Source organism: Protopterus annectens, chromosome 2.part1, assembly GCF_019279795.1.
Source record: "Protopterus annectens isolate FY-2018-M chromosome 2.part1, PAN1.0, whole genome shotgun sequence".
Lineage (NCBI taxonomy): Eukaryota > Metazoa > Chordata > Ceratodontiformes > Protopteridae > Protopterus > Protopterus annectens.
In genome coordinates this window covers 468,207,829-468,230,170 of record NC_056729.1, presented here as the reverse complement: position 1 = coordinate 468,230,170, position 22,342 = coordinate 468,207,829, and the positions used below count along the sequence as shown (strand labels likewise).

Here is a 22,342-nt window from a genome sequence, read left to right as displayed (position 1 = left end):
TTGCCACCTCTTATTGAGGCAAAAAACTGGATCAAAGCTGCACCTCGTATCAGAAGTGTAGGTGGTTCAGCAAGTGCCCTGTGCCAGTATTATGAGGCAGTACCCCTCCCCCCTTAGCTCTTTAACTATAAACAGCAACAAAAAGCTGATAACTACATTGTAATTACATTTACAGCTATGCCCCCCCAGCTCTTCCATGGAAGAGCAAAACAGAAAATGGATGTTCCTTCTACTGGCATACCAACCAGGAAGCCAGATGCACTACACCCCCGCCTCAGCCATTCAGGTCCAATTTCTGTGTCCTGCCCTCAACTATACTTCAACATATTTTATTAAAAAAATGATTTCTTCTTTTCAACTGCAGCAAACTGTTTGCTACAAATTCAGCAATCAGTTGCTTCAGTTTATACACTGTCTGCATGGAACACCACAGTACTTAGGTTTTAGTTTTAAAAAAAAAATAACTTATAAATTGTAGGAAACTGCAATTTTGACCAACCACAGAGCATTACAATGCTCAGGTTTGACAACAAACACAATACCAACTTTTAAAAGCCAGTATTACATTAGAGAGATTAGGATCATCTGATCACCCCAAACACTCTGCACCCAGGGAAGTTGCACCTCTTGCCCCTGCTTTTCCTGCTTTTTTTTTTTTACCCACAACAAATCTTTCTCCTCTCATTTCATACTAAGGTTGTACATCAGCACTTTGGCAGTTTCTCTTACACATGCTCACTGGAGCTGGAAATTGTTTTGCCCTTCCCCCCAGTAACCACTGATATGACTGCTTTGCAAAAGATTGATGCTTGAACTATGAATGTTTATTTCAGGACTATCAGATCAGCATTCAGATTTCCAGATAGTCTGAATAAAGGGTAGATGGCAATTTGAGTATTTGTCAGAAAAATAAGTGTGAGCTTCAGTCTGTTTTTGCAAGAATTATTACTAATGTAATATTGGCCTTTAAAAGTTGGTATTGTGTTTGTCTGGTTGTCAAACCTGAGCACTGCAATCTTTTTTTTTTTTTTTAAATATCCCTGTGGCCCACGCTAATCGGTCCTGCTGTAGGCTGCTGGCTTGCCAGCTGCTCGTGTATTCAACCCTACCCCACTACGGTCCAGGAAACCACCCCTAAAGGACATCCATTACAGGACACTACTAAAACCTTCTAAGGAGCTTCCAAAATATAACCCCTTCAGGATATAATATAAAGTCTGCTCATGTATTCAACCCTACCCACTACGGTCCAGGAAACACCCCTAAAGGACATCCATTACAGGACACTACTAAAACCTTCTAAGGAGCTTCCAAAATCTAGTCCCCCTCAGGATATAATATAAAGTCTGCTAGTGTATTCAACCCTACCCACTCTGGTCCAGGAAACCACTCCTAAAGGACATCCATTACGCAACACTACTAAAACCTTCTAAGGAGCTTCCAAAATATGGCCCCCTTCAGGATATAATATAAAGTCTGCTCGTGTATTCAACCCTACCCACTACGGTCCAGGAACCCCCCCCCCCTTAAAGAACATCCATTACGGGACACTACTACAACCTTCTAAGCAGCTTCCAAAATATAGCCCTCCTCAGGATATAAAAAAGTCTGCTTGTGTATTCAACCCTACCCACTAAGGTCCAGGAACCCCCCCCCCCCAAAGGACATCCATTACGGGACACTACTAAAACCTTCTAAGGAGCTTCCAAAATATAGCCCCCATCAAGATATAATATAAAGTGTATGTACTGCAATCTTTTACAAGTGTTCACTACCGTGGTGCCTGTGCTATTCCCCGTGCTTGCCAAGCAGCCTACAGCGGTCCATAACTCCCGTACCCCCTAAGCTATCTTACATATTTTTACCACTAGGTGGCACTGCTCAACCACTTACTAAGTAAGATCTCTTAGATCAGTTTTCTCTCTCTCCCAGGCTATCCCCCACACTCTTATCATACTTATCCCACTGGCCTGCTTTGACTTGTGCTTTATTTCACCACCTTACCCCCCCAGTCTGGTTTTTCCCTGCTGTTCTGTACTTCATCTACAAGCACACATTTCTGCTACAGCTGGCTGGCTGGCTGGTTTCAGCCAGCCACCTTCTCTTTAGCTCTTCCTGCAACGTTCGAACTACGGGCTCACTCCGCTCCCCTACCCTGCCCCCAATTGCCACCCGCTCCCACTACAACTACCTTTATTTGAACCCTAAACCCCTCCCTCTCTATCAATCACCTCCCTCTACAACCCCTCCCCTCTTTTCCTCCACCTGCCCATCACAAGCACGCCTCCTAACCCACCTAAGTCCCTATTTCATCTACTACTACATCTTAACACATATCCACCATGCCTAGACTCCTACCTCAAAGCACCCTCACCCCATCTATCTGCATTTTATTCTTACTCCATTTATATCATGCTACCTCCTACTCCTATAACCTACTCCACCCACCCTTCCTATCCTAGCCCCCCACTCCCAACCTCCTTTCTCATCTCTCTAACACACTTCCACAATATATCCGCATCACTCAAAATAAAAGTTTTTTCCCTCTCAACTAAATACTACAAACCTAAACCAATACCTTACTTCCCACAACTATTAAAAACCAAATCAAAAATATGACTACCCTTCCTCAACTACCTCTGCTTAGCAGAGGACACACATCCTAATCCTGGACCAAACTCTACCTGTAATGCTAATCTCACCACTTCAAATAAAGCTAACCATAAATGCCTCAAATTCTCACCATCAATGCCCAAAATTTAAGAAATAAAGTGACCCAATTCCATGCCTGGTTAGACTACAACCTACCATACATTGTAGCCATTTCAGAAACCTGGCTAAAACCTCATATTCGTGACTCTGAAATCCTCACTCCTGGATTCCAATCTCTCAGACATGACCACCTAAATAGAAAAGGTGGTGGGGGTAGCCTTAATTTACTCTAACCTACTATCCATCACTCCATACCCCAATCCTATCCCCCCATTCAATAATGCAGAACTAGTAATAGGCCTGCTAAAAGTAAATAACCACACAAGCATTTGCATCATCGCCCTCTACATCCCCCCTGGTAACAACACCACTACTCTGGAAGACATTCTCCTCTGGACCTCGACCAATATTAAGCATGAGACCTATATACTTAGAGATGTAAACAGATTGGAATAAAATCAATAACCCTAATCCCACCTTATCCATCAATCTATTTAACTATACGCAACTTACCAACTCCATTACCAGACAGAATAACCCCCCCCAGGTACCACACTAGACTGGATCCTAGCATCCCATCTCAATAAAATCTTAAACTCTGGCATCACACCCGACCCTATAGGAGACCACTTGCCAGCTTTTATCCACCGAGATACCCAATCTTCTCCTCACCTACACCAATTTATCCACACACGTAACCTTACAAACTTCAACCCAACTACCTTCTCTGACTCCCTGAAACAAACCAACTGGAACCCCCTAAAAACTCTTTCATTAGATAATGCCGTAGAATTTTTCAACTCCTCTTTCTTAAACATTCTCAACTCCCTAGCTCCACCAAGAATAAAAAGAGTAAAAAACAAATCCGCCCCTTGGCTAACCAAAGATACCAAAAATGTATGCTACAAAGAGAAAAATCCTGGAAAACATACCACCAAAACAAGCATCCTGAAACTTTTCTTAAATAACTCCTCTGCAACCTTGCTAAAATCATCAGAGACAAAAAGTCCTACTATATTAAACTCCAATTTAAAAGCCCAAAACAGTTCTGGAATTCCAATAATTCTTTTCTCAACCCAGGTACCAAAAGCAACCCCTGCCCTGACATTAGCAAATCTGACCCTGAAATAGCCTCTCTATTCAACTCCTTCACCAACTCCACAGCAGAACTGACCAAAACCTTCCCCAACAGTAACCCTTCCCCTCAGCCTACCCTTTCTTCGCCATCACCTACAGCACCCTCTGTCCCCAATCTTCTTCCTATATTCAAGCTTAAACCCATCTCAACCTCCCATATAAAAAAATTACTCTCTAAATTAAAACCTTGCACCAATGACCCTGACAATATCCCATCCTCCTTCCTAAAAATAGCCGCAGATGGTATCGCTCTCCCCATTAGCATCCTGATAAATAGATCCATGCTGGAATCTTATGTGCCCAAATTATTGCGTACTGCCTTCATTCTACCTCTCCATAAAGGAGGCAAAACCAACATCTCCAACTTCCACCCCATAGCCATCCTCTCCCCAATTTCCAAACTACTAGAAAAATGCATACACATTCAGCTTATGCCATTCCTAGCCAATCACCAGCTAATCACTCCAACCCAACATGGCTTCCACCCTGGCCATAGTACTACCACTGCACTTCTTACTTTCTTAGATAGAATAAATCTTGCCAGTGACTCTGGAAAAATAGTTTCTACAGTTCTAGGAGATCTGTATAAGGCATTCAATACCATCTCCCACACCCATCTCTTAAACCATCTCTCAAACCTTAATCTCTCCCAGAATACCTTATCCTGGTTCTCAAGCTACCTCTCCGATAGATCTCAAGCAGTATAATGGGGGAAAGGTACCTCAACCTTCCTTCCTACTCCCACTGGGGTTCCCCAGGGATCCACACTTTGTCCAATGCTGTTTAACATATTTATTAATGGATTTCCACAAAGCCATACCCGATACCAAAATTGTACAATACGCAGACGATTCCACATTGGTCTGCAGCGCCTCAACTCCCAGAGCTTGAAACAATGACCCAAACTGGTTTCTTCACCATTGAAAATTGGATGCTTCAGAAACACCTCTCACTAAATGCCAATAAATCCAAAATACTATTCTCTCCCTCAAACGTTTCCCCTCTTGATAAAAACTCATTCCAAATTATTAGTCAAACCAACTCCACTATAGAGGTTGTTCCCTTAGCCAAACTACTTGGGATCACTATTGAAGAATACCTAAAATTCGACACTCGCATCCAGCAAAACATTAAGAAAACCCATTATAAAACTTGATATGCTATACAGGAACATCCACTTTCTCTCTCTCCTTCCACCAAACTCTTGCCACTACCTATCTACTCCCCTCACTAATGTATGGCGCTCCTCTATTAAACTCATCTACCACACTCACCTCAAAATTGGAAGTCTCTTATAAGATTTCTAAATTTGCTATCAAAGCCAAGTACTCCTCCCATCATTGTATTGCCTTTAATTTGTTACACTGGCTTGAACTCCCCAACCATCTAGACCATCTTCAAATTACCACAGCCCAAAACCTAATTTTTCACCCCACTAAGTTCCCGCACTATCCAACATCCTTCTACCTTATACCCCATCAGAGAACTCTTAGATCTACTCACCAAAACCTAATCTTTGTCCAAAAACCTAATCGACCCGCTGGTCAACTCCTGCTATCCTTTTCCTTAACAAAAAAAATGGAATTCTCTTCCCTCCTCTCTAAGGACTTGTGCAAATTTTGAAAACTTTAAATCTCAGCTACATTCATACCTTTCCTCTAACAGGAAATGCAACTGCATTCTCCCCACCTAGTCCCATAATTCTCCCTCCACCTCTTAACCCCTATGATTACTAGCTAACCAAACATAATTGTACATATTGTAAACATCTAAATTGTACTATGTACCTAAGAAATTATGCCTGCTCTCTAACATTAAATGTAATTGTAAATTGTGTCTTCTTTACTAAGACTGTATCTGTAACTAAACTATTTAATGCAGAGCTTTTCTCCCCGGGCCTAGACTGAAAACGGGCTCCCTGAGCCCAGTGGACCTTCCTGGTCATCAAACTGGTGGCAGTACACTAAACACCAAAAGTGTGATAAGAGACTTAGGGACACAGGTGGACAGTGATCTCGCCTTCGATAACCACATCGCCACAACACTCAGGAAATCCTTCTATGTGGCACACCTCATCACTAAGGGCTTTTCATCCAGAAAAAAAGGAGGTCATTGTCCCACTGTACTCATCCCTCATTAGACCCATTATAGAATACAACACTCCGTTTGGTATGTACCTCTCAAGACATCTGCAACTGGAAAGGCCGCAGAAATACCTCACTAAAAGAATCACAGGCCTAAAGCAGATAACTTATGCTGACAGTCTAAAAAAACTCCACCTATACTCTGTCACACAGTCTACTCAGAGGCGATCTCTGCTTAACATACAAGGCCATGTCAAACCCAGAGCTGTTGAACATGCTACACAAAGAAATCCCAATCCCTCAGATCCACACGCTCCAGGGATCTAAACCTTTTCATCACAATGAACAAAACTTGCTGGAGGGATAGGTTCCAGACCTAGAGACTCAGACTCTGGAACAGACTGTCCATACATGTCAAGAAGAGTGCCTCTTTGGCCCTCTTCAAAAGAAACCTTGACGACTGGATGGGACATAGGAAATTCACCCCGGGGATCACATCAGTTTCCCTGCCAGAAAGGGGTCCAGGGAAGTAAATACTGCGGGAAGAAATAGCCAGGGAATTGTTATGGCTAGTCTTGTATAGGCCCTAGGGCCTATAGCCTAGTACCAACCTATAAATAAAGTATATAATGAACATGAAAGTCTTCCTGAAACTATGCCAGAAGAGAATGGTAATCTGGAGTCTGTATGTATGCCTAGTTCCTTAGTATGAGTAAAACAGCTAAAAAAAAAAAACTGCTAACGCCGTAAAATCCAACAATTTTTATTGCAAAGCTTTCAGATCCTTCATCAGTGATTGAATCATCTCACAAACATTCATTTAAATACTGCAGCCAATTAAATAAAAACTACCAATCAGAAGCATCAGTCAACACATCGTTGTACACTTGATTTTTAGCCAACTCATCATTATACACCTATTTTAAGCAAGCCTGTTTACCCTTTAACAAGAAGTTATGTACTCACCATAACGTTCGATGTATGTAGTCCATCTCGCCTCACATTACCCGTGGGTTCGGAGCCGAATATCGGCTCTGACTCGGCCGATTTTACTAGCTCTAAGTCTCTCATTGGCTGGGCCAAGTGAGTATCCCATGGTGCACTGCACCACATTCCCCAGATTTAGTTTGCTGCAAAAATCATTTGTACTCCATACACACATCACATCCATATAAAGAATAAACTAATCAAAGGGACTCTGTAGATGGCAACCTAACCTCCAAATCCTCCAGGAAGAGGGAAGATGGGAGGGTAAGTAAGAATGTGAGGAGAGATGGACTACATACATCGAACGTTATGTAGTCCTATCTCGCCTACATTGTTACCCGTGGGACAGCATCCCTAGCACCTACATCCCGGGTGGCTCATAGGAAAATACTCCTGAGAACTGTGGAGCAAAAGGAAGACCTGCCCTTGGAGACCACGTCCAATTTGCAATGAGAAACAAAAGTGCGAGGAGAAGCCCAAGTAGCTGCAGCACATATATCATCCATTGACAATCTAGCTTGATAGGCTGCGGATGTAGTAACAGCCCGAGTAGAATGTGCCTTGACTGGAAATGGTAGATTTTTACCTCCTGCCTGATGTATCAAAGAGATACAACCGGCTATCCATCTAGACAGCGTGACCTTGGATACCGGAGAACCCATTCAGTTTTCCGAAAAGGAGTCAAAGAGTTGGTCAGATGTCCGGATATCTTTTGTCCGGTGTAGATAGAAGCATAACTGTATGTACATCCAATTGGTGAAATCTAAATTCTGCCTTGTTAGAAAAGTGGGGGAAGAAAACAGGCAACTCAACGGACCGATTCATATTAGACACTGAAGCCACTTTAGGAAGGAAGGAGGGGTTCGGTCTAAGAGAGATACTATCTTTATGGAAGATTAAATATGGGGGTTTGATGGAGAGGGCTTGAATTTCCGAAACCTGCCTCGCTGAAGTGACTGCTGTTAAGAATGCTGTTTTCCATGTCAAGAATTTTAATTCACAGGTAGCTGCAGGCTCAAATGGTGGCAAAGTAAGGGCTTGTAGAACAAAATTAAGATCCCAGGGCATGATAGGTTCGGACACTGGGGGATGAAGCAACAGAGTACCTTTAAGGAATGCTTTGCATAGTCTGTGAGCCATGAGACTAGGTTCATTCGCTACATGGAAATTAGATATCACTGCCAGCTGAACTTTGATGGTGGCTGATGCGGACCCCTGATAGAAAAGCGTAACAAGAACTCCAAAACTTAATCTATTGGAGCTGTGTAAGGATCAATGCCTCTAGTATGTGCCCAGATAGACAACCTTTTCCATTTACTAGAATAAATCTTTCTAGTGGATGGTTTATGAGAGGACGATAATATATGGACCACTTCCGGTGAAAAATTATGATGTCTGACTAACTATGGAAGTGGAGTAGCCAGGCTGTCAACCGGAGGGTCATCAGAGAGGGGTGGAACTGTCCCAACATGTGTGTCAGTAAATCTGGTTGAGGGTCCAGAATCCAAGGAGTGTCCACAATGTATGGTTGAAGAAAGGGGAACCAGACTTGACGAGGCCAGTGTGGAGCAATCAATCATTCTGCTTCCCAAGGATTGCGCTTTCTGAATCACCCTTGACAGCAGGGGAAACGGAGGGAAAGCATAAAGCAGACCGGAGGGCCAATCGTGAACCAGAGCGTCCCTGGGTGATCTCCCCTGTGGGGTCAGTGTGAAATAGTTGCTGCATTTCGCATTGAGAGGGCTGGCTAAAAGGTCGCATGAAGGCTGACCCCATCTGCTGAAAATTCGCTCTGCAACCAGGCGACTCAGGGACCACTCGTAAGGCATCAGGATAGCTCTGCTTAGCCTGTCCGCTATTACGTTGGACTTCCCCGAAATATACGTTGCCACCAGAAACCATTGGGAAGCTATTGCCCAATGCCACACTCACATAGCCTCTCTGCACAGAGGGTAAGACCGGGTTCCCCCTTGCTTGTTGCGATACCACACCACTGACATGTTGTCTGAGTGTATTACAATCGTCCCTAGAGGAAGAACCTTCTGAAGTGCCTGCAACGCAAGAGGCACTGCTCTCATCTCCAGGACGTTTATATGCAAATGTATCTCATGTTCCTGCCATGTGCCTTGGACTGTCCTACCAAGATAATGCCCCCCCCAATCCGGGAGGCGTCCATAGTCACCGTGGCAATAGGGACGGGTGGAACGAAGGGCTTTCCCCCGTTCAAATTGTTGGTGTACAGCCACCAACGGAGGTCCTGCTTGCACCTGTCCGTGTGTAAGATGGGATGAGATAGTGGGAAGACTTTGAAGAGACCATTGAACAAAGAGGAGCCATTGAAGAAATCTCATGTGTAATCTCGCTAGACGGACCAACATGATAGTTGCTGCCATGGTCCCTAGGAGTTGGAGAACCAGTCTTGCCTTCGCTGGTCTCAGGGGCATCAGCATGTGTATTTGTTGTTGCAATACTGTGATCCTTTCTTGTGGTAAGAATGCTCGCATTCGAATGGTGTCTAAATCTGCTCCTATAAAGGTGACACGCTGTGAGGGCAATAAGGCTGATTTTTCCCAATTTATTGTTATGCCCAGTTGGTGACAGATTGATGGTAGTGTCCCTGGTTTGAACTAGATGCCTGGTGGGAGCGGTAAGGAGCCAGTCGTCCAGGTACGGAAAAGTACAGTTTTGTACCTACCATAAATGTAGATGTTCGAGTGCTCATACAGCTGCAGTCATAACAGATGGGTTATTCTGCCGTCAGGCGGGTCCTCGGTCGGCCGAATTCCAAAGTCTAGGTCCGGCGTCGGTTGTCGTCGCTTCTTCCCTGACGTCAGTGCGGCAGGGGTATAAAAGAGGCAGCCGACGCCATTTTCTTCAGTTTTTCTTGCCCCAGATGTCAGGTGCCCCCAGAAGGAAGGCAAACAATGTCATGCAAAGATGCAATGTTGATAAATCAAAAACAGTAGTTGCAAGCAAATACACCATAAAAGAATACCCCAAAAAGGATATATGAAAAGTGTTTGTCATAAGGCCTGTCCTAAGAGGGGATGGAGGGAGGGAAACCTGGACTGCAGCTGTATGAGCACTCAAACATCTACATTTATGGTAGGTACAAAACTGTACTATGCTGATCGTGCATACAGCTGCAGTCATAACAGATGGGTAGAATCCCAAAGCTAAGTAAGGGTGGCAGGCACTAAGTGGAACTAGGAGGGGCTAGGATGCCCTGCAGGACTGCTGTGGCAAAGCCCGCTCTAGATTTTGAGTATAGTGGGAGGTGATAGTGCTTGGAGAAAGTGCGCACTGAACTCCAGGTGGCTGCTTCCAAAATGTCCTTGGTAGGGACCCCCCTGAGGAAAGCTGCAGAGGTAGCTGTGGCTCTGGTGGAGTGGGATCTGATGCATGCAGGCACAGTTTTTCCATGAAATGAGTAACAAAAGCATATGCAGTGGGCTATCCATTTTGAAATGGTCTGTTTGGAAATAGCCTTTCCTTGAGCACCTGCAGCATAGGACACAGAGTTGCTCAGATTTCCTGAATGGCTTTGTCCTATCCAAATAGTAACGAAGTTGTCTGTGAATGTCCAAGGAATGTAGTAGTCTTTCCCCTTTGTTTTGTGGATTAGAATAAAAGGTAGGTAAGTGGATAGTCTGATTCAAAGCTACACTGGATACTACCTTTGGCATAAAGGTAGGGTTGGTTCGTAAGGAAACTCTGTCCTGATGGAAAATGATGAATGGTTGCACAGCCATGAGGGCCTGTAGCTCCGAAACCCTGCGAGCTGAGGTGATAGCCAGAAGAAAGGCTGTTTTCCATGACAAGTACTGTAACTCTGTTGAAGAAGCTGGCTCGAAGGGAGGAAGGGTCAGCTTTTCCAATACGAAGTTGAGGTCCCAAGCAGGGACTGGTGGTTTCCTTGGGGGTTTTATATTCTTTGTCCCTCTGAGGAACTGCCTTAAGAGAGGATGAGAGAATAAAGGAGGATCTGTGTTGTATTGTGCAGAAATGGCTGAAGCGTGGATCTTGATGGAGGAGAAGGAAAGTCCATTGTTTAACATCTCAGCTAGGTACTGTAAAATTTGAGGTATATTTATTACCCAAGGGTTCTGTCCCTTTTCTTGATTCCAGGGACAAAATCGTTTCCATTTGGCGGAGTAGGCCTTTCCAGTAGAAGGTCTTCTGGCCTCCAAGATGACATCCTGCACCTCCTTGGAGAGGAGAAACTGTTGGGAAATCAAGGAATTCTCCATGCAGCTAGATTTAGAGTTTTGAGATGGCTGTGAAGGGTTTTGTAGTTGTGCTGGGACAACAGAAGAGGGACTAGAGGTAGGATCCATGGTGGGGAATGTGTCAGGCTCTTCAGGAGCTGATACCAGTGTTGTCTTGGCCAGTCTGGAGCAATGAGAATCATTTTCGGCCTCTCTGCTCTGGCTTTTAATAGAACTTTGGGCAGCAGAGGAAGAGGCGGGAAAGCATAGACTGTCAATGTTGCCCAATTGAAGGAAAGTGCGTCCACTTTCCAGGCCTGTGGATGATAGGTCCTTGAACAAAATTTTTTCAACTGGCAATTTCTGTGGATAGCAAAGAGATGTCTGGCTGTCCCCATGCCTGAGTTATCTTTGTGAAAACTTGAGGATGCAACTTCCATTCGTGTGGATCTGTCATATTTCTGCTTAGGTTGTCTGCCAGTGTGTGTTTTCCTTCCCTGGTAGGAATTGTGCCTGAAGTTGAATTTGCAATTCCAGTGCTGTGTTCCATAGGGTCATGGCTTGCCTGCACAGGGAGTATGAATGAGTTCCCCCCTGTGTATGTACCACATCACTGTGGTGTTGTCTGTCCTTATCAATAGCTGGCCTGGATGCAGTAGGTCTTTGAAGGTCATAATAGCCTTTTGCACGGCTAGCATTTCCTTTTGGTTGATGTGAAGGTGCTTCTCTTTTCGGGTCCATTTTCCCTGAATGCACTGATCTGTCATGTGCGCTCCCCAGGCATAGTCTGAGGCGTCTGTTGTGATGATTTGAGTTGCTTGAGGTACACAGAAAGGAAGACCTGTGTTTCTTTGGCAAGCTTGAGCCCACCACATAAATTCCTTTTGAAGGCATGGAATGAGTGGTATAATTGCTTCCAAGCTGTGGCTGTGTTGAGACCATAAGTTTTTTAGGTACCATTGACATTTCCTCATATGCAGCTTTGCACATGGGATTAGTAGGATGCAAGATGCCATGAATCCCACAGCCTGCAGGACTTTCCTTGCAGTTAGCCTGGTGTAAGTTGCCATTTTTCTGAAGAATTGAGACAGTTGCCCTTGCTTGTCTGGCGTGAGGTAGGCCATCTGGGAGGTTGTATCCAAGCTGGCACCCAGGAAAATTATTTGTTGAGAGGGTATTAGTTTTGATTTCTTTTTGTTGACTGTGTATCCTAAGAAGTTCAACAGTTTTATTACAAACGCCAGGTGTTGCAGTAGTATGTTCTTGCTGTCCGCTTGGATCAGGCAGTCGTCCAGATATGGGTAGATTTGTATCCCTTGCAGTCTGCAGAAGGCGATTACTGATGCCAGGCATTTCGCAAACACTCTGGGCGCAGTAGATAAGCCAAAGGGCAATGCAGAAAATTGGTAATGGGTTGAACCTGCAAGAAATCTGAGGTATCTTCTGCAATCTTGTCTGATAGGGACATGCAGGTATGCCTCCTTGAGGTCCAATGTTACCAGCCAAGACTCCTTGCCCAGCATGGGAAGAAGCTGCTGTAATGTGAGCATCTTGAATTTTGGCACCTGTAGATATGTGTTTAGGATGGATAGGTCTAAGATAGGTCTCCAATCTTTGTCTTTCCTTGGTACCAGGAATAGTCTGGAATAAAACCCTTGACCTTGTTCTTTTGCAGGTACCTCTTGAATTGCTTTCATGTCCATGAGAGCTGAAATTTGTTTTTGTGCCTCTGCCCTTTGATTTTGTGGCAGGTTTGGCATGCCTCTCATTTTTGGAAGGGTGTGAAAGTGGAACCTGTAGCCTCTGTCTATAATGTCCAGAATCCATTTGTCTTTTGTAACAATATGCCAATTTTTTGAGAATAATGTCAGTTTTCCGCCCAAAGGTGCTGCCATTAAAATTTTGCTTGGCAGGTGTAGGGGGAAGTCATTGCGTCTGTTTTCTAAAAGACTGTGATCTATCTTCTCCCACCTCTTGGGGTTGGTGCTTGCCACTGTCTGGCTCTGAAAGATCCTTGAGGTTGCCCTCTACCCCTTGGGCGCCTGTATCTGCCCCTTTGAGGTCTGTCTGTGGTTGGAAAGGACCAATTTTTTGAAGGCCAGTTTCTGCTGAAACGTGGAGGCTGTACCTGCAGGAAATCTTTCACTGTTTGCATTGATTTCGCTTTTTCCTCCATTTTCTTTAGCACCTTCTCAGCTTTAACACCAAACAATACATCTTTTTGAAGAGGTGCATCTAATAATTTAGCTTTGACATGATCTGGTAAGGTTTGCTCTTTGAGCCAAGCATGCCTACGTATAACAGACCCCGTAACAGCAGCTCTACATGAGGCCTCTAAAGCATCAAAACCACACTGCAAGGAATGTTTACCCACTTGCTCTGCACCATGCAACAAATCCTGCAACTCTTTTAAATCTGGTTGTTCTGGTTGTGTCATCTTGCTTTTCAGCAGAGATATCAAAAACTGCTGATACTTTAACATATGGAACTGACAAGTTCAATGCCCTCATGGTTAAAGTGGCCGAGGTGTACACCTTTTCCCCCCACCTTTCTAAAGCTCTGGAATCTCTCTCTGAAGGTAATGGGTTTTTAGCAGTAGAGGCCTTAATTCCCTTGGGACCCTGTGAAATTGTTTCTGGGTCAGCAGTATGGCTTTTATATAGGAACTGGTGAGAATCAGGAACCTGGTAATACCTGTCTGGTTTAACAGGAGCTGGAGGCAAAGAATCTGGATTAAGGCTGGCTTCTGTGTACACATCATCCAATATATCTAAAACAGGAGGGATAGCCAGAGGCCTATGCTGGGGGAGCAAAAGAAATTCCCTGAGCCTTTTCTTGGAATCTGAGTAATCTTGGCCTTCCCAGTGAAAGTGTTCCCTCAATGTATGCAGGGTTTCCCCAAAAGAGAAGCCCTCGGGGGGGGGGGGGGGGGAGACCGAGGGAATAGACTCCTCTGCATCAAAGTCTTCGAATGGAGAATAGGCATAATCCTGGTCCTCAGATAGTTCTGAGGTAACAGAAGCTTGATCTGAGGAAGGGTAGTCTTCCTCTAATCTGGGCCTTTTGTCAGAGGGGGGTTGAGAACCCCTGATAAGAGTAATCAAATCCTCAGCCATTTTAAGCATCTGTTTTTTAGGCATGGTGCCTTGAGAGGGGGTCTCAGGAACCTGTTTTTTGGTTTTCATGGCTGCTTTAGATTTAGTGAAGGCTTTAATAGAGAAGGAGGAAGGCCTGAAGACCCCTTGAGAAATGGCAGGCCTGTCTAAATTCTGAGTTTCCCCGCCAGGAGTGGCGTCGGTATCTGTAGTAGGAATGGGGGCCGAGGAGCCTGCGACCTCGGGTACTGAAGACACTGGTAATGCATTGTCATCGGTACTCAGGGGCTGCGTAGGCGCCTCGCTGAGTACCGGAGAACCGGTAGTTGGCCTTAGCGTGGTTTCAGTAGGTGGTGCGGACCTCGTATGTCGGTCCTTATCTTTGCGCTTTTTGCTCAAAACTGGAGTCGGAGTATCAGACGACATAATATAATTAAATTTTTTGCCAAAAAAGTGAAGGGTGAACTTGGCCCGACGCTTAATAGTGCGCTTGTTGAATCTAGCACAAAAACGGCAGGCCGAGACATCGTGGTCTGGGCCTAAACAAGGTATACAGAAAGAGTGGAAATCCTTATGCGGTATTTGCTTCCCACATGAAATGCAATTATTAACTTTGTCTGACATCGGTCTGAGGCAAGAAAAGCTTCCCCAACGGGGTACTTAGCTTTCAAAAAGACTTCGACTGAAATACTTTCGTAAATCTCAGGAGCTGGCCGACCGGCACTTGCGAACTGCTTCGGGCACGGCGCGGCAAGAAAGACTGAAGAAAATGGCGTCGGCTGCCTCTTTTATACCCCTGCCGCACTGACGTCAGGGAAGAAGCGATGACAACCGACGCCGGACCTACACTTTGGAATTCGGCCGACCGAGGACCCGCCTGACGGCAGGATAACCCATCTGTTATGACTGCAGCTGTATGCACGATGAACATCACCTGGAATTCCTGACATCTCAAGTAAGCTGTCACCACCGCCATACATTTGGTGAACACCCTGGGGGCTGTGGTGAGACCAAAGGGCAGGGCTCGAAACTGGAAGTGACTGACTCCCAGACGGAAGCGTAGGTGACTCCTGGATGCTCTGTCCATTTTGACATGGTAGTACGCATCCTTGAGGTCGATGGAGCACATTCATACCTCCTCTCCCAACAATGGGAGAATTGATTGTAGTGTGACCATACGGAACTTGGGACTTATGTACGCGATTGTTGAGTTGACTGAGATCTAGTATGGGTCTCAGGTCCCCTGTTCTTTTCGGCACCAAAAAGAATCTTGAATAAGTCCCTAATCCGATTTGGTCTGAGGGGACACGTTGTATGGCTCCTTTTTCTAGCAGCTGGGAGACCTCTGAGGCTGCTTGATCCCTTTGACTGGGTGGAACGTCTGGGATTTTCCTGATTGGCGGGGGTACTGAAGAGAAGGGAATGAGGTAACCTCCGGAAATTATCCGTAATACCCATCGGTCCTGGGTAATACTCTCCCAGGCTTCCGGGTATAAGGAAATTCTACCCCCGACTGGCTCCGGATAAGCAGTCGGGCACACCCTCAGGAACGAGAGTATGGAGAGCCACAGAAGGAGTCGTGGTCTCCCGAGTTGCAGGGGGCTCCCTCTGCCTCTGGTGCAACGTCTCCCTGAATAACCCCCCCTCCCCTGCCTCTGGAGGGGGGGGTTCACCTTGTGCGGCAGGAAAAAACCTCTGTGATTTCTTGAACCACATCTTATTCCCCCCACTGGGCCTTGGAATAAGGCCTAGAAGGAAGGGAAAAACAGACCCCTACGGCAGACAGGGTCTTTCCCTCTTGCTCGCACCTGGTGAGGGTGTCTTTCACTTTGGTCCCAAACAAGGAGGAACTGTCAAAAGGGGCGTCAGTGAAGGAAGACTTGAAGGCCTCCGCAAAGTGACACAGGCGCAGCCAGGCTTGCCTTCTAAGGGCGATCCCTGAGCTTGCTGCCCTACTCGCTCCCTCGGCTGCATACGAAATGAGCTGCATGGACGAGCTAGCAATGGAGTTGAGGGTAGAGACCTGGGCGTTAATCGTCTGAGCCATTGCCTCAGGTATGTTACCCGCAAGAGTTCTCTCCCAACTATTTGAGAAGATCTCTCTGGAGCCGAGTGAAGTGAGACAGATAATTCAGCAACCGTAGAGTGAAGGTTGCTGAAGATAGGGGACACTTCCCGTACCGATCCATGGTCCTACACTCCTTGTTAGGAGGATGGACGGATGAAGAAGACTCTCCTACTTCCTTCTGGGTGGCTGCCGCCACCACCATGGCATCTACAGGGACTCCTTTCGACAGAAACTCTTTGCCCTGGGGGGCGGAAAGAAATTTGTTGGGACGCCTGGGCACGGGCTCCACAGAATCAGGGGTTTCCCACACTCTTTGACAAATGAGGTCAAGAAGTTCGTCGAAGGGTGGAGACACCCAGGAGGTGGAGGGTTGAGCGCCAAAAGCCTTAAGGAATACTGACTCCTCCTCGGAAGGAGCTTTGGAAGGCCAGTCACCTCTTTGTTTCAGTATCTCCAGGATATCGGAGAAGGAAACATCATTAGAGGATGACTTGGGGGACCCCTCCGATTCTTCGAGGTCAGTATCCGAGGTGAGAGACTCATCCTAGGAGTCTATGTGCTTCCTCTTGCACAATTTCTTTCTAGAAGGCTCCTCAGGCACGAACTCTGGGAGACCCTCAGAAAGTTGGGGACCGCTCGTGGGGGTATCCTTAGGGCCTGGTGCTCTATTGTCCATGGATAGGCGAGTATCAGAGGCTCTCGCTGGGGTGGTGGGGGACGGAATGACCGACCCGGGTGATGTAGCTGATGACCTGGCCAGCACGCTCCGCATGGCCTCAAAGGCCGGTCCCCGAGTCAGAGGACCGGCCGGCCTCCGAGGCCACGACCGGGACTGGGGTCCCACAAGCCGATGCACCGAGTGCGAGACTCGGAATAGACAGATGTCCCGAAGTATCCCCCTCGGGCCCGACCTAAGAGACCAGAGTCCCAAACCGACATGGTCAGAGCTGAGGTCGGCACAGATAGACCCTGAGGGGTATCGGAGCCAGCGTAGGAACATCACTCAGAGAGGAGCATACCGGCTCTGACAACAAGGATGTGCTCAGAGGAGGAATCATCGAAACGGTCATAGGAACTGGCTCTGGATCCGAGTGGGTTGGAGCAGAGAACAATTTAGCCAACACCGGCGACTGCTGGAGCCTCTGCACCACCCTATCAACATCCAAATCAGAAAGCCAGGAGGATTTGGAGGAGAGCGATGGAGACTGGGATCTCCTGTCATTTGAACCATGCCTCACACTGGGCGACTGGCTCCGAATGGGTTCAAGAATGACAGGAGCCGACACCGATTCAGTTAACACAGTTTGGATTTTGACCGAGTACTGGAAGCAGAGTCTATAGCTTCCTCAAAAGACGGTTTTAGAAGTCCCTTCAATATTAATTTATTTTTTCTCTCCTGGAGCACCCTAGGACTGAACGAGTGGCAGAAGTTACACGACTCCTGTAAATGGATGGCTCCAAGGCAGTAAACACACAGAGTGTGTCCATTCGTGATGGACATCTTATATCCACACTTGGAACATTTTTTAAAGCCAGAAGGCTTATGCTCCTTCTGATCCTTAGACATCTTATTACTAGCGCTAAGCGAAACCACCTAGACACAAATCACAAAAAAGGCGGGAACAACACACAAAGTAGATACACCAGAAAAAACTACTCGACACAATCTAAGAACCTCTAACTGAAATGGTTCTTCTAAGGGGACACAGGCAAAAACCCAATCACACTAATAGTTATTTAACAGAGGGGAGGACTAGGTCCTCTAACTAAAACGGGCCTAGCCCGCTGGAACAGATAGGGATACCAAAAAACACAACTACCACACTCAAACACAGCAACATGAAATAGCTATTAAAATAGCTTTGGGTATGAAATATCAAATTTCTCTAAGAGAAATAGCAAAAAAGAGGGTACTTGGCCACAACCAAGCAAGACCACATCCGAGCTACACAAGCGGCAAATGAGATCTGGGTATGTGGAGCAGTGCACCATGGGATACACACTTGGCCCAGCCAATGAGAGACTTCGAGCTAGTAAAATCGTCCGAGTCGGAGCAGATATTCGGCTCCGAACCCACGGGTAAGATTGTAGGAGAGATAGGACTACATATCACTGGTTTTAAACTAACACTAGCATTAATACCTGGAACCCTATCTGCACGAAGATAAATAATCCATCTATACTCTGATAGCTCCAATTCATTATCAATGTCTCCCCATCTTGGGTTATTTAATGTTTCAATGACCATAAATGCAAAACAATGATCATCGCCGTACTCAAAATGGTGCTTAGCAAGACCACTGCTCTGTATATCCCTACGGATATCAGAGCTATGCTCTTTTAATTGCCTCTGTGATTTATACAGAGCAATGCTGTTGCCAAGCACCATTTTGAGTACACAGACTATAACTGTTTTACCCCTTGTTAAAGAGCAAGCCACCCACAGTCCGCTACAACAAGCTAAAGAAATCCTAACAGACATGATCAAAGTCTTTTTGTACATCCATTAAAACCACTCTGACTTTCCTTCTCCCTTCCTATTTCTCCACCATAAAAAAACAGGAACCTCTAGTGGTCCACTGATGGCCCGCTTTTAACAAAGCCTACATCAGCTTCGCCATTACCTCATCCAGCTATTCTTACTACAAAATCCATTGCCAAAACCTCTGCATTTGCATCACATGGGGATAGGAGTCTAACTTTATGGGTCCTCCCTATTGCTTTTTCAATGTGGTAGTACCACCACCAATGCTGCTTCCATAGATTCAGCAGTCAAGTTACCAGACTCATTCCCCAAGTAATACATCATTAAATACATCAGCCAACAAAGCTCCCATCTCCACTTCCACACATTTATTAAAAAAATCAACTGGATAACCACTTGGCCCTACTGCCTCCTCTTCATGCACCTTAGTGCAGATGCAACATTTTCAGCCTCCTTGTGAATCCTTAATTTCTCTCTCTCACACTCCCAATGCAAATCCCCTCCACTCAAACCTATTTTTTCTTGTACAACTCTGCAAGGGGGTGGAGAAAATAAACTAAAGAAGCAAACTCCTTATCAACCATCTCCCATTTACTATCCCTTCCCCCAACCTCCCATTCAAGCTTTGTTTCGACTTCACCAACTTCCAAACTCTCTTTCCACCTCTCGTACTTCACCAAAGAAAGCATTATTCTTTAGAATTCCACCTTCATATGCCCATCCTCCAAGGCATTCAGCAACTATTTTACTTGCTCAGTAACTGTCCTAATTCTCCCCATCTCCCCTGACCTTTCTGAAAAGGACTCATTGTTTTTATTACTACTTTCATTTTTGCCTAACACACCTCTATTATATAGTCAATTTCCCCTTTCCACACTGTTTTAATACCTCCCTACATCACAACACTTCTTTCCCTCTTTCATCTTTACACTACTCAAATCATCTTTTTTTTTTTTTTACATCTTGCAACTATCTCACCTGCTCTACTCCTCTGCTTAACTAGGTTCCATCTCCAACACTTCGTCCCGACTCCATCATCACCTCGTAATCCTCCCTCCCTAATCCCTGTATCATGCACTTTTCAACTTGTCTTCTCTATCAAAATCCTGTCAAAACCACTGTGTATCTTGGTTACTCTCATTACTACTGCTTTTCTACCCCCCTAGACTAGCCCGGTCAACAAATGTAAAATAAATAAATAAAATAAAACTACTATTCCTGCATGCTGTCCAAACCAAAACTAGGTCATCCTCATTAAAATGCCCATCCTTCTCATCACAGTGCTACCAATTCCTACCTCACGAACAATTTCTTTTGAATATTCTCTACCACCAGTCTGTCAAAATTAAGGTCATTCAGGGATTTGGACTTGAAGGTTGCAAGACATTTCCCAGCAGGGACAAATGACTGGTGATACATGACAGAATTACAATTCAGCTGCAAAGATATATGGGCTGCTGCACATTCACTGTAGGCAAATGGAAGCACACGCCTCTATGTCCACTGCTAGAATAACCAAGTGCAAAAGACTCTGCTACAGATGGGATTCTTTGCTAGTCAGAGTATCCCAGTCAACAAAAGGAATTAAATAATAAACAAGAAAAATTAAGGCAGGTCAGAAATCTAAGCACTAAAAAAATCATGTCTAGCTGTATGAAAAAAGTTCTCCCACTGATGCTTTAACATAGGACAGACACCAAGCCAGATGTAGATATCAAACCTTTTCAAAGCAGCTATACCCTACACACATACCTGTCAAATCTTTTCAAAGCAGACCTATAAAGGAATGCCTCAGTCACATCTGCCCATCTTCTATTACACCTCCCTGTGTTCTCTGCTGTTGCTTATGAAACAATTTATCAGGGGTGGGGGGGTGGGGGGGGGGTGTCCATCCACATAAGACCTTAAAAAATAATTAACTTTCTCACACAAAGCTGAGGTCCCACTCTAAGCCATCTCCCTTGGAATACAGCTGCATAATGGTTAAGGTCTCTGCTTCCAAAGCACAAGGTACATGGTTTGATCAAGACTTCTGGCCAACATCTGAGCATGTTCTCCCCATGTCTGTGTGGTTCCTCCCACCTTCCAAAAACATCCTAGGAATTTCCACATCAAACTCACTCAAAAGTCGTGGGCAGCAGCACAAACTCTAGGTGGTGTCCATCATGGGAAGAGATGAGCAGACCAAACACTTTAGGCATCAACTATGGTACTCAGCATCATGGCTCACATGAAGACGTGTCAGGGCTAGCCACTCAGAAAAAAATGGTCTCTAGGTGATTTAGCTACACTGACTACTGCCAAAATTGGGCATGGGTATTTGCTGGTGATAAGTGGTTTTAAGATCTGATTTTCTCATACCTCCAGCCACGACCCATGCTAATGTTAGGAAGAGTCTATACCCTATACTGGTCAGTGTGAGCTTGCCATAATCTCCAGCAGCCCTGAATCAATAAGTTATGGCTGGTCAGTGTCCAGATGCCCAACCTGGGTAACCTGGGATAGCACAGCTGACTGAAAGGACGCAAAACCAATCAACCTGCCAAACATGAACTTAAGATGCAGCTTGATAGTGTGCGACATGACCAAGAAACAGACTGGATATTCTGTGCATCCAGGAGAGATGGTGGAAGGGCAGTGCCACAAAGCCAACGGGCTTAGGATTCACAGTCTACTACTAAGGTAGAGGACTGATTAGAAATGGTGCAGGAACTGTGGTGAGGGTGATTCTTAAGTCAGTGAGGGATGTTATTAGAATTGCTGATATGCTTGTGGCAATCACAATCTAATGAAAAGACAGGGCAGTATTTAGAATCTCAGCCCATACCTCACAACAAGGTTGTGGTGGTGAAGAAGAGGGAGCATTCAGGCAGCAGCTGCAGGACCTAAAAGATGCAGCAGAACGGCATGTGTTAATGTTGATAATGGGGATATGAATGCTCATATTGGGACAAGCAGAATAGGATTCGAGGAGGCGCCATTCTAGACTTATGTCTAGCAAATGGCTTGATGGTGGCCAAAACATGGCTTAGCAAGACAAAGTCACAGGATCACATACAAGTGTGGTCAACATGCAACTCAAACGGTCTCCTAATATGGAAGGGGCACTGGGGTAGAATCAGAGATTACAAATTCATCCCCAGTGAAACAGTCTGCCCAAGGCATAATCCACTGAAAGGCCACAATCAGCAGCAAGCATTTAAAGCACAAGAATTCAAAGAAATACTCTGGGCTCTAGCAATTCATAACGAAGATGGAATAAGTGGAGTAGAAAAAGAATGGCAATGTCTCAAAACCGAATGTATGGAGTGAACAGATGTGTGGCTGAGCCAGGTAAGAAAATAAGATACACAAAGAAAGCTGGTGATGGAATGCAAAAGTCCAGCAATTTATCAAAAGAACAAATGACCAGGCTAAGGCATACTGGATGGCCAACAAAGATTACAAGAGCAAATGCAATAGCAAAGAAAGTACAGTTATGTACACTTACCATAAATGTAGATGTTCTAGTGTATTCACTGTTGCAGTCATTACATTTGGGTAATTCTGCTGGCAGGTTGCCCTCA

The 22,342-nt window shown here is 45.3% G+C and overlaps 1 protein-coding gene across 1 annotated transcript in view; it reads right to left on the bottom strand.

Annotated features, from left to right (window-relative positions):
- ABCE1 (ATP binding cassette subfamily E member 1) overlaps positions 1–22,342 on the bottom strand; it is a 1,045,252-nt gene that overhangs the window by 281,909 nt on the left and 741,001 nt on the right. The window lies entirely within an intron of this gene.